Source organism: Rhincodon typus, chromosome 3, assembly GCF_021869965.1.
Source record: "Rhincodon typus isolate 14 chromosome 3, sRhiTyp1.1, whole genome shotgun sequence".
Classification (NCBI taxonomy): Eukaryota; Metazoa; Chordata; class Chondrichthyes; order Orectolobiformes; family Rhincodontidae; genus Rhincodon; species Rhincodon typus.
In genome coordinates, this window is record NC_063334.1 from 82,194,296 (window position 1) to 82,207,643 (window position 13,348).

A 13,348-nucleotide genomic window follows, 5' to 3' on the forward strand; every position below is an offset into this window, starting at 1 on the left:
ATAGATTTGACTGCACATACATTCAAACAAGCTGTCAATGAGCCATATACTCTGCCAGGTGTATAAATAATATAGCAGGTAGCAATTTCTAAAGGGCACTGCCATCAGGAATATCTACTTTGTAAAACAAAATCTGTAAACAAGGGGTGCCTTTTCAAATTCAAAAAGCATTCTCTGAATCAGAAGGTGTTACAATTATTCTTATGTGTCTGTTTCATAACATGGTCTTCATACAAATCCCTATGTGAAGAATATAACCAGTACATTTCCAGCCATTGGATTTGGGAGATGAAACATGAAAACATGAAACAAGAATAGGTCAATTAAACACACTCCTTCATAGATCTTGTATAAGCATCATCTCCAGTCTATTAGTTACCTGTGTAAAACTGCTATATAAATATTCATCCTGAAACATAATCAAGTAAAATATTAGAATATGCATCCATTCTTACATATTTGATTTTCAACGTGGCCTATTAACCATTCTCATTACAGAAACCAAGAGACCATTGTATATGAATGTCTGATCACCCATATCCATAGCTTGTGGACAATCTGGTTCCCCCAAGGTTATGTCTCTTTGAAGGATTTAATAAAAGCAACATCTGCTGCTATGCTGAGACGGTGACCAGAACTTTCTATTTTCACTTGGAGTGTTTTGTTGAGATTGATGTTGTCCAGTGCACCATGGCTTGCAGCAACGTTTGTTTTATTTGATCATGAATGTGGGTGTCACTCGCATCACACATTTATTGCCCATCCCTAATTGTCCAGAGGGCAGTTAAGAGTCAACCATATTGCTACAGATCTGGAGTCACATTGGGTAAGGATGGCAGGTCTCTAAAAGATGTTACTGAACCAGATGTGTTTTCCCAACGATCAGCAATTGAAGCTTAATTCCAGATTGCTTTTTAAATTCAAATTCCGCCATATGCCATGTCAGGGTTCAAAACTAAGTCTCCAGAACAATTCCTGGGTCTCTGGGTTAATAATCTAGTGATAATACCACTAGGTCATGACTTCCCCTTCACTCAATCCTCCATTCCTCACCTCAATTACTTTGTAACCAGACTCTTTGGTTCCTTCTAGTACAATTGGGAACCAGGAGAGATGGAAGTGCTCACCACTGCCAGTACTTCGCAACATTCACACCACTGGCAGCATATTTAATGCCCGGCTACATACAACACGAGATGCTGTGAGCCAGGAACTGGTCCACCACATTCTGGTGCTCAGCCATCATCACTGAGTTCACAGCCCAAACAGGAAAGTTTCTGAAAAAAGGGAGGTTCTGGTGGCCAGGATGGTGACACTGATGCTACCTGCCTTCACCAACATCGTCCACATCAATTGGCTGCCGTTGAGTAAATGAAGTCACAGCCCCCTAATAATCATCAAAGCAAGTTCAGCCTTGACTTTGGAGCATATTAGTGGGACTTTGACCCTCAAGAACAAAATTTAGCCTATTTGTTCTTCCCCGGATAATGTAGCTTCCAAAAGCTGCAATCACATGAGGCTGTGCTATGCAGACTCTGGATACCAAGGTTTCTGTCATCTTCTGTAGGGTGACCTTCCCTCCATTATAAGATGGGGATGTTCACCGATGATTGCACACGGTCAGCTCCATTCACAACTCCTCAGATACTGAAGCAGTCCGTGCCCAAATGCAGCACAACCTAAACAAAATCCAGGCTTAAGGCAAAAAGTCACAGGCAATATTTGCACCACACAAATACCAGGCAATGGCCATCTCTAATAAGACACAATCTAACCACCGCCCTTGACATTAAATGGCATTCCCATCACTGAATCCCCCACAATCAACAGTCTGGAGATTACCATTGACCAGAAGCACAAGTGGACTCACCATATAAATACTGTGGTTGCAAGAACACATCAGAAGCTAAGACTACTGCAGTGAGTAGTTCATCTCCTGAATCCCCGAAGCCTCTCCACAATCCATAAGTCTCAAATCAAGAGTGTGGTGGAATGCTCTCAACTTGCCTGGATGGGTGTGTTGCAAGAATACTCAAGAAGCTTGGCATCATCCAGGACAAAGAAGCTCACCTGGTTGGTATCACATCCACAAACATTCACTCCCACAACATCCAACACTCAGTAGCAGCAGTGTGTACCATCTATAAAATACACTGCAGAGATTCACCAATGATCCATAGACAGCACCTTCCAAACCCACAAGCAGTTCCATCTAAAAGGACAACATCAGCAGATACATGGGAACACCACCACCTGCCAGTCCCCCTCTAAGCCATCCACCAATCTGACTTAGAAATATATCACCATTCCCTAACTGCCGTTGTGTCAAAATCCTAGATTCCCTCCCGCTACAGAACATGCACTGTAGCGGTTCGAGAAGGCACCTCATTACCACCTTCTCAAGGGCAACTAGGAACGGCCAATAAATGCTAAACCAGCCAGTGATGCTCATGTCCCATAAGTGAGTAAAAAAAGATACCTTCGCCATGACCCGTCAGTGCCACCACAATCTACACTCAAGTGCTCTCCAGCAGAGTGGTAACAGTGAAATATGACTGGCCCATGAAAGCAATAATGGCAAAAGGAAATTTGGGCATTGTGCAAAGTGCTATAATTTTTTTCATCCCTCAAGGATCAGATCTGCCCTGCAAATAGAGTTGACTTTATCGGGGCTTGCCTAGCTTTCTAAAAAATTTTTTAAAAATCATTGCCCAAGAGCCTCTTGACAGCCAGAGCAGGGATAGGAGCAGCCTGCCTCTTACTCTTTACTGGGAAGACAGTGGTGTAGCAGGAATGCCACTGCAATAGCAATCCAGAGACCTGGCTTCATTCCCATATTGGTTGGTGGAATTCAAATTCAATTAATAAAATCTGAAATATGAAACTAGTCTCAACATTGGTCACCAGGAAATTACCATTAATTGTCAAAAAAATTTGATTTACTAATGCCTGTTCTGGCCTACATGTGACTCCAGACCCGCAGCAATGTGGTTGCTCTCTGAAATGCCTCAGCAAGCCATTTAGTTCAAAGGCAATTAGGGATGGGCAACAAATGCCAGCCTTGCCAGTGACACACATGTTCCATGAAAGAATAAAGGATGATGAAGACTCCTGCCTGATCGCAGGGTGTTGTGGATGCCATGTGAGTTTCTTTGGTGAATTTCAAGAAGGCTGAGAAACCAATGGATACACTATTAAATTCTGAAGTGAGTCAATATATTGCTCCAATTGAGTGATTAGCATATGTTAGTAGACAAACCACCTTTCCCAAGGGCTTATGCACAGACAGCCTCACTAAGTTAAACACCTATATCAATGCTTTGGAGCCAGTAACCAGAAAGAAATTTTTACATCAACTTTTTCAGATGTGTCACAATATATGTCTGGGGCAGGTGGGACTGGGACCCAGACCTTCTATACTTATATTTTGTTTTGATTAATTCCACAGCCTTACACAAATCCAAATGACCTTCCAAGTTAAAACATCCCCCATGCTTCAAAGTAATTAGTTGTCTATGAAGTAAATTAAGGTATTCTGAAGATGTGAAAGGTACTACAGTCTTTCACATTATTTTAAGTTATTTGTTTCCATGTCAATTCTTAGGATCTACTTAGATATTTCCAGATAAGAAATATCTCTTTTTCATCTTAAAGGATCACGGTTGTCCAGTTAAGCAACGACGCATTTCCTCCAGCGCTCTCATATGTTTTATGATAAATGCCAACAATCAATGAATACTTATACAATTCTGCTCATTGTCTGTATTTATGGTCATTCACTACCATCACTGACAGCTAACCCAATTAACCAATTGGGGTCATCAGTTTTTGTTTTGCGAAGTCTGACGCTGGAGTTGTTTAGTTGTTTCTAGGTGTATTGGTGGCTGTAGCACTTCAACATCTGAATAAAATGAAAATCAATTCTAATATCTGAGATTTATGTGTAGGCTGTCCTATCTTGCAACTGAATTTGCACTCTGTAGCTTTCAACAAATCCATCAGAGTATTGGACATATATCTACTACCGCAATGCACCTGTCGTTCCTAATTGCCTCGATGTCCACAGGCCATCAGGTTCATAGTGAACCCGACATTTCCAGAAAGATCAAAGTTAATTTTATTTTTATTTACTGAATATATGCACTGAAATAACTTAGCATTGTTGCTGTGACTCCTGTCACAGATGCCCACATCAGCTAGTGTGGCATGTTTAATAATACTCAAGGCACCTGGGAGGACGGATGAAGTGAACCAATGTAATATGTAAGGGATTTGCAAAACCCTTGCATACAAAATGGTTCAAGTTCAGATTTCTGCAAATAAATTTAAAGTCTTATAACTAACAATATTGACACAGCTTTGAATAAAATGGTTAGTGACTGCTTTGAGGTAAAATGAAATGGAAGTGTATCGTTTGCATGTGATTTTCCAGGCTAACTCATTTTCATACACCAGGTGTGAATTTGGATGAGTATGGGAGGAAATTTATTGGTGGGTGTGCAGTGTTGTACATTTCTGAAATTTAAAAGCAAAGTTATTTAAAGAAGTGCAATTGCATCTGGAAAGAAAATTCTTAAAGCTTTTGAAAATCATCAGGAACCAGTCCTGAATTTGGTAAGATCTGTAAATATAACCTACTGTTTAGCAATATAGCTGACAAATGCCAGTAGTATTGCTTGAAAATCTCTGCTCCAAACTAGCCAGATCTTTAACAACTTACTCCAGTAAAGCTACAACATAGTGGAGAATGGCTCAGCTAAATCCTGTCCAAAAAGAAGTATGAGAAATCCAATTCAGCTAATACACACCCTATAAAGCTTTATACAATCGTCAGCAAAATAATGGAATGTGTCATTGACAGTGCAATCAAGCACCCTTGCACACCAATGGTATGCTCTCTGATGTTCATTTTGGATTCTGCCAGGATTTGGCTCTAGACCTCACGACACCTTGATCTAAACATGGACAAGGAAGTGATCTCAGTTGAAGCATCATTGACTGTCATTATATCAAAGCTGTATTTGATTCAGAGTCAGATCCTGGTAAAAGTGAAGTCAATGGGGATCTGGGTAAAACTCTTCAGTGGCTTTAATCATATGTAAACAAAAGCAAACGGCTGTGGTTGAAAGCCAAGCATCTCAGCTCCAAGACGTCACGACAAGAGCTCCTAAGGCTACCACATTCAGCCCAGTTATCTTCGGTCACCTCGTCAATTAACATCCCTCATCATAATTGGTGATGATTGTTGAAGAGTGTACAGAGTTCAGTTCCATTCACAAATCTTCAGGTAATAAGTCTGTCAATGCTTGCATGCAGCAAAATCCAGACAACATATATGTTTGGGCTGATACATGGCAAGTGCAATTTACACACTAGTGTCAAGTAACGGCTACCTCCAGCAAGAAAAAAATTGAAAAAGTTCCCACTAAGATTCAATTGTATTCTTATCGTTGACTAGAAATGTAAATACTTTGGCAACAAGAACAAGTCAGGTGTTGAATATGCTGTGGTGAGTAATTTAACTCCTGATTCCCCAAAGCCTATCTACAATCTACAAGGTTCAAATAATACAGCTCCAGTAACAGTCAAAAGATTTAATTAACTTTCAGGACATTGCAGGTTGAGAATCCCATTTATTAATTTAAACATTCACTCACCCAATACTGTGACAGTAGTGCATACCACCTACATGATGCACTGTAGCAGTTTAAGTTTCTCAAGCTACTATGCAGAGAATCACCAGTTCAAACTCACGTGCCAGCATCTGTGGCACAATCTCTTGTGAACTGCACATCTAAACTTTCATTCACCTTGAGGAAATTAAAAAGTTACTTTGAAAATTTTAAACATTTATTTCTGTTATAGAGACTTAAATTGTTTATTTATTCCTGGGATGCGGATATCATTGACTAGACCACTAACTATTGTTCAATTCAAGTTGCCCCAAGAAGATGGTGGTAAGCTGCTTTCTTAAACTACTGCAGTCCTTATATTGATGGTACTTATATATATTGCCTTGAAGCAATGATGAAGCAAACACAAAAAAAAACTGACTTTAGATAGTAAGCAACAATTTATACTGTTTGAGAAGAGTCCGCTGATTGGGTTTATCAAAATATTAAGGGTGATATTGGCTACCCTGATGAAATCATCATTCACTGTATACTATGCAAACACATGCAAGGGCCTAACACATCCGCTTTCAGTTTTGAAAAATGCTCAGTTTGCTGCAAATCATTCTGGAAGAAAATGTGTCTCAAAAGTTTGAACGATTGGTAAAGCCAGCTGTCTCACAATGCTACATTGCAGTAAACGCAAAAACGGTATTCTCCACCAATATGATGTTGCTGTTAAGCCAAAAAGATGTTCTGCACACCGCAGAGAAGTTAATATGAGTTTCACTGTTTGCGTGATGCCAGTTATGTAGATCATATGTCTAAATGACTGGTGGATTTTATCAGACAACACAATCATTGAATTCAAAAACAGAAATTGCTGGAGAAACTCATCTGTGTGTAGAGAGCAGAGTTAATGTTTCAAATCCAGTGACCCTTCTTGAGAACTGTTCAACAATTCTGAAGAACAGTCACTGGATTCAAAATATAAATTATGTTTTCTCTCCACAGATGCTGCCAGACCTAGAGTTATACAGTCATACAGCATAGAAACAGACCCTTCGGTCCAACTAGTCCCCACTGACCTGACATCCTAATTTGACCAAGTCCCAATTACTCTTCCTATTCATATACCCATCCAGACGCCTTTTAAATGTTGTAATTGTACCAGCTTCCACCACTTTCGCTGGCAGCTCGTGCCATACATGTACCCTCTGCGTGAAAAAGTTATCCCTCAGGTCCTTTTTAAATCTTTCCCCTCTCACCTTAAACGTATGCCCTCTAGTTTTAGACTCCCCTACCCTACCTGCCGAGTTTCTTCAGCAATTTTTGTCTTTGTTTCAAATTTCCTGGATCCCTAGTTCTTTATTTTGTTTTAGTGACAGCCATTTGACTGTTGGCAGCGGACAATGTGGTGACTGTGCTCAACCAGTTCAAGCTGGCATCAACACAGCATCCAATATTAGATACGATTCTGCTGTTGGATAGCATTTATTAAATAATCCTAACTGCACCTTAGAATTACACTAGAAACCAATTTAATATTATCATTTGGGCTCAGACTTCTTGAATTACTTTTTTGCATATGCTAAAAGCTACATATATTGACATACAGAGCCTTGATCTTTGTTGGCAAAAGGAGTATGTCCACACATTGCCCTTTCCTCATTGGAAAAGGTGCACGGGAGAAAAGTAATTTTGCTACATTTCCATGGCAAGTCCACTGCTATGCCTGACCACAGTTAACTAGCCTAGTTTGAATTTAATAATTTAGATAAGATTGATAATTAGTAGTTCCTGTTCCACCTCGATGCCTATCACAGTTCAACTACCCATCACCCTCTTCTCATTCAACATCACTTGTTGTTTCCTTTTTAAGATTGTTTTTCTTGTACTTCAATCTGATAAGTGCAAGACAAACAGCATTGCCCTCATGTCCCTTTTTGCCAATACTTAAGTTCTGTGCTACCAAACAACTAAACAATGGAGAACAGTGATACATATCCAAATCCAATGGTATATCACTTGGAAGGGAACTTGGAAGTCACTGTGTTCCCATGCACTTACTTGTCCTTTTATTTGGCAGAGATCAGGGGGTCATTGAAGAAGCCTTTGCAAGTTACTATCCAGGTGTTGCTGTATTTGGGAGCAGATTTCAATAAAAAGTGAACACTCCCATATCTGAACCCTATGATACTAGAAGGTCATTGAAGAAGCTGAAAATGGTTAGGCCAAGGGGTTAGCCTTCAAGAACTCCCACAGTGATGCCCTAGGACTGGGATGATTTGTCTCCAACAATCACAAATGTTTTCCTTTATGCCAAGAATGACTCCAACAATGAAGGGTTTACTCCCCAATTCTCAAATGATCTCAGTGTTGCTAAGGTTCATTGATGCCATTCCTGCTGTATTATTGCCTTGATGTCAAGGGCAGTCAGGCTTACCCAGCCTCTGGAGAAATCAGCTCTTCTCTCCCTGTTTGAAGCAAGGCTGAAGTGAGTTCAGGAGCTGAATTGCTGTAAATGAACCCAAACCGAGCATCAACGAGCAGATTGCTGCTGATTAAGTAGAACTGTCAGCAACATCATTCATCAATTTGCGTGTGATTGAGTGTAGGCTGATAGAGCAGTAAACGTCTGAATTGGATTAATCTTGTTTCTTATGGACATAGTAATTTGCTATATTGTTGAGTAAATGCTCATGTTGGAAATGTTCTGAAACAGCTTGGCTAAGGGTGCAGCTGGATCTAGAGCATAGCTCTTCAGTACAACTGCTGGGATATTGGCAGGCATAGCCTTTGCTCTAATGCAATCTATTATCGATATATCATAATATCATTTTAGGTCATTTAGCTCTTCTGCAACTACCATTGCATTTTTACATCAAAATATTTAAACATTTTACAAGTGTGATCTATTGTTAAAAATAAAACAAATTCAGGAACAGAGGAATATTTCAGGAATTTGGATGGACCTCTGGATATTTACCAACAATGTCCTTGCTGTATGATTGGCCTCTTCCAGTGCTCCCAAAAATCAGAGACGCTAGTCTTCAGCCAAGTCAATTCACCGCATGTGATCGCAATAAATGGCTGGAGGTATTGAATACTGCAAAGGTAATGGGCCCTAACAACATTCTGCCACCAGTTTGAATAGTTGTGCTCCAGAACCTACCAAGGACCTAGCCAAGCAGTTCCTGTACAGCTACAACACTGGCATCTACACAACAATTGTGAAAAATTGCCCACATATGTCCCATACACAATAAAAGACCAAATCCAACCCAGCCAATTATTTCCCATCAGTCTACTCTTGATCATTAATAAAGTAATGGGTGTGGTATCAAGCAGTGCTCACTTAGCAATAACCTGCTGACAGGCGTCCACTTTGGACTCTGCCAAGAACACTCAGCTTCTGACCTCACTATAACCTTGGTCCAGCCATGCTTACTGCCCTTGACATCAAGGCTATATTTGATTGAGTCAATAGGAAATGGATAACTCTCAATGTATGGAATCATACATAGCACATAGGAAAATGGTAATGGTAATGGCAATGGTTGTTAGAGATCTGTCATATCAGCTCCATGGCATTTCTGAAGGAGTTCCTAAGCCAACCATCTTCAGCTGCTTCATCAGTGATATTCCCTCCATTATAAGCTCAGAAGTTGGAAAATTCCCAGATGATTGCCAAATGTTCAAACACCATTCGCGATTCCTCGGGTACTGAAACAGTCCATGTCCGAATGCAACAAGACTTGGACAGTATCTAGTCGAATAAAAGCAAAATACTGCAGATGCTAGAGATCTGAAATAAAAACATAAAGTGCTAGAGAAATTTTACAATTCCAAAGAAAAAAAGCAGTCACAAAACATTAACACTGTTTCTCTCTCCATTGAGCCAGACTTACTGATTTTCTCCAGCACTTTGTTATTTTGGAAAATACCCAGGTTGGGGCTGACAACTGCAAGGCATGACCTACTCCAAAGAAGAGAGATTCTAACCGTCACCCTTTGACATTCAATTGCACTACGATTGCTGAATTCCCCCACTAACTGGGGTTAGCATAGACAAGAAACTAAATTAGACTTGCCATCTAAATACGGTGGCCACAAATAGCCAAAAATAGACTCCCCAAAGTCTGTCCATCATCCACAAGGCACAAGTTTGGAGTGTAACTGAATACTCCTCACTTGCCTGGATGAGTACAGCTCCAACAACACTCAAGAAGTCTGACCGCATCCATGCCAAAGCAGCCTGCTTGACTGGCATGGCATCCACAAATATCCACTCCCTCCACCACCATTGCTCAGTAACTGCAGTGCCTACCATCCACAAGATACACTGCAGAAAGTCACCAGCCTCCTTAGACAGCACTTGCCAAACCCATGACCACTACCATCTAAATGGACAACAGTAGCAGATATATGGAACCCTGCCACCTTTAGGTCTCCTTCCAAGTCACTCAGTGTCCTGGAAATATATCACCATTTCTTCAGTATCACTAGGTCCTATGACCCTGTTCCTAACAACACTGTGGATGTATCTACACAAAATCAAAGCTCTGGTTCAAGAAGGCAGCTCACCAACACCTTCTCAAGGGCAATTAGGAATGGGCAATAAATGTTAGCCCAGCATTGACACCCACATTCCATTAACAATTGAAAAATAAAACTTCGAGCATGGTTGTAGGATATATTTTCTTGGCTATCTATAAATAAAATCTGCAAATACATACATTTCTCTAACAACATTTAGCTTGAGCTGTAAATCAATCAGGGGGATATGTTCTAAACTACAGCAGTCAGGTGTAAGTGTATGAAGCATTTTAAATTTTGACAAATGCTGCGAATTAAAACATCTGCTGAGTTACTCTAAAATAATAACAAAACACATCCAGCATTTGTCCAAAACCATTATATTGTCACTTGTGCATTTCTGTAAATTGGTTTCCAATTCCCAGCAGGGCAAATGTGAAAATACAATTCTAATACATTACAACCATGAGCTCTTTTATATGTGCAGCAGTATGCGAGTATCTCTCATGGAAGCTGTATTAATACTTAGGAGGAGGCGATGGCCTTATGGTATTATCACTAGACAATTAATCCAGAGATCCACATTATGTCCCAGGGACCCAGGTTCAAAGATGTTGGAATTTGTTTTCAATAAAAAAAATCTAGGATTAAGACTCTAATGAAATTGTTGCTGATTGTTAGAAAAGCCCATCAGGTTCACTAATGTCCTTTATAGAAGGAGATCTACCATCCTTATCCAGTCTGGCCTGCATGTGACTCCAGACCCACAGCAATGTAGTTGATTCTCAACTGCCCTCTGGGCAATTAGGGACGGGCAATAAACACTGTCCTGGCCGGTGAGGTCTATATCCTGTGAATGAATAAAAGGGGGCTTGATCTTCATACTAGTTGGAATATAATTCCAATGCAACTGTGGCAGTTTCCGGTGGGACAAGTGCCTCATAGAGCAATTACAGAATATCCTCATCTGTAAACTGCACCAAAAAACACTATCTTTATGAAGAATAAATTTTGAGGTAGTATTAGAATTTGTTGCTACCAAAGTTAAATCAAGAGTTACTGCTATTACATAGGAAAATGTTTAGTGCACTGACTGAAATCCCTCAGTTTGCAAGCAGAACCATTGCTATAGCAACCCAGTAGTTTGTTTAGGCAAAGTCACAGGCATCTGCTGTTCCTTAGACGTGCCTTGCCCGGTTAATTTCCATAGTTTTTTGCACAATAATTTTCTGTAAATGTGTGATCGAAATTGTGCAGTGCCCACGATATGGGACCTGTGTGAACAGAGCAACCAACAGTATATCATTTTCAATAATCAGATTGAAGAACTGTTAATTAACAGTATAGTATTAACCAGGATTTATAGTAAAATAGTAAGCAAATTGTTAAATCAGGTAAATAAACGAAACTAAAGAGAACAAAAACATCCATTTAGAAAAAGAGACGAGAAAGAACATTGTCTTCAAAGGAATTACCAGCTGAAGGAATTAAACATAATGTCCGTGAAACTTTCAGTATCAGAGTTTGTTTAACAGTAATTAAGACTTCTGATGGCATTCAGGGTCTTCAGACTGAAATGGACAAGACCTAAGTTTTTGTGGTGAGCTTAGCACAGGTCTACATCATTAGTAAAGATCTTTCATATCATTAAATGCATTTGGCAGAGGAGCCAGATGGCAAAATGCCACTTTTGTGTTATGGGAGAAACAGTGCATCTTGGATTACTTCTGGATTTTAGCTTCTTACTGCAGATCAGAATTAGTTTAGCATTGCTATCCAATTCCTGCATGAGTCACAACATATACTTTTTAAAAATCTGTTCATGGGGTGTAAACATGGCTGGCATCCTTAATTGCCCTTGAGAAGCTGGTGGTGATCCATCTTCTTGGGCAACAGCAGTCATGCTATGTACACCCTATCCAGGAGCAGTTATCTCTAAGCACATGTGGAAAACTCTCTCAGAGCTGTTTCAGTACAATTTTACATGTTGACATATAATTGCAGCATTGTAAATTTCTTGAAATTTACTTTTCAATGCAGCTAATTAATCCTGGATTACTGATATTTCCAGAGGTTTGTTAAAAATATATACACATTTTAAACCATAGATTTTAATCATGATTGTGCAATTATAAAAACGAAAAAACGTTTTTTAAAAGGAGGCAATGATTATTGAATGGCAAAATACTTTAGGTTCCTCTTACTTATAATTTGATACTGGAGTTTATTTATGACAAACAAAAATAAATGTAATGTACTAGCATGATTTCTGTGTATTTGCAGGAGGCTGTCACTGAAAGCACATAATGCTAGGAAATCTGTTGCTCCATATGTCCATGAAAAATCACTGCTGATGTGTAATTGTACTAAATGCCCAGGAAATGACAACCTATTTACCCTTTCTGTAGGAGACTAGTGTCCACTGTAAAAGTAGATGAAATGTTAAAGCTAATGAAGGAAATAGACTGCAAAGGTGAACAGGACAAATTGGAAGAACATAAAGAAAATAAGGAATGATAATGACTTAAAGGTTAATTAGGAGGAAGAAATTAGAATACCAGAGGAAGCTAATTAGGAATGTAAAAATAGATGGCAAGAGGTTTTACAGATATTTAAGGAAAGAATAAGCAAAGTGTTTGTCATCTAGAGAATGAGAATGGGGAAATAATAGTAGATAATAAGGGAGTGACAATGAAATGAACAAATATTTTCTTCTGTCTTTGCTATAAAGGATACAAAAAGCATTCCAGTAATAGATGTACATCAAGATGTAGAAGGGCAAGAGGATCTTTGTGAAATTACAATGGAAAAGGAAATGTACTAAGCAAATAGATGGAGCTGTTATCTGACAGACCTTCCGATCAAGATGGTCTTCTTCCTAGGGTCTAAACGAGAAGGCCAGTTGATACATTTGTGTACATTTTGCAAAATCCCCTTGATTCAAAAAGGGTTCCATTGGACTGGAAAGTAGCAAAAGACCACTTTACGTAAGTAGGGAAGGAGGCAGTAAACAGTAAACAATGAACCAATTTGCTTGACATTGAGGGGAAGCTGTTTGAATCAATCATGAAAGAGATTTTAGCTGCACACATGGAAAATCTCAATGAAATTGGGAAGAATCAGCATGGCTTTGTCAAAGGAAAATAATGTTTAATCAATTTATTGGCTGCCTTTAAAACAATAATATCCATTGCCAA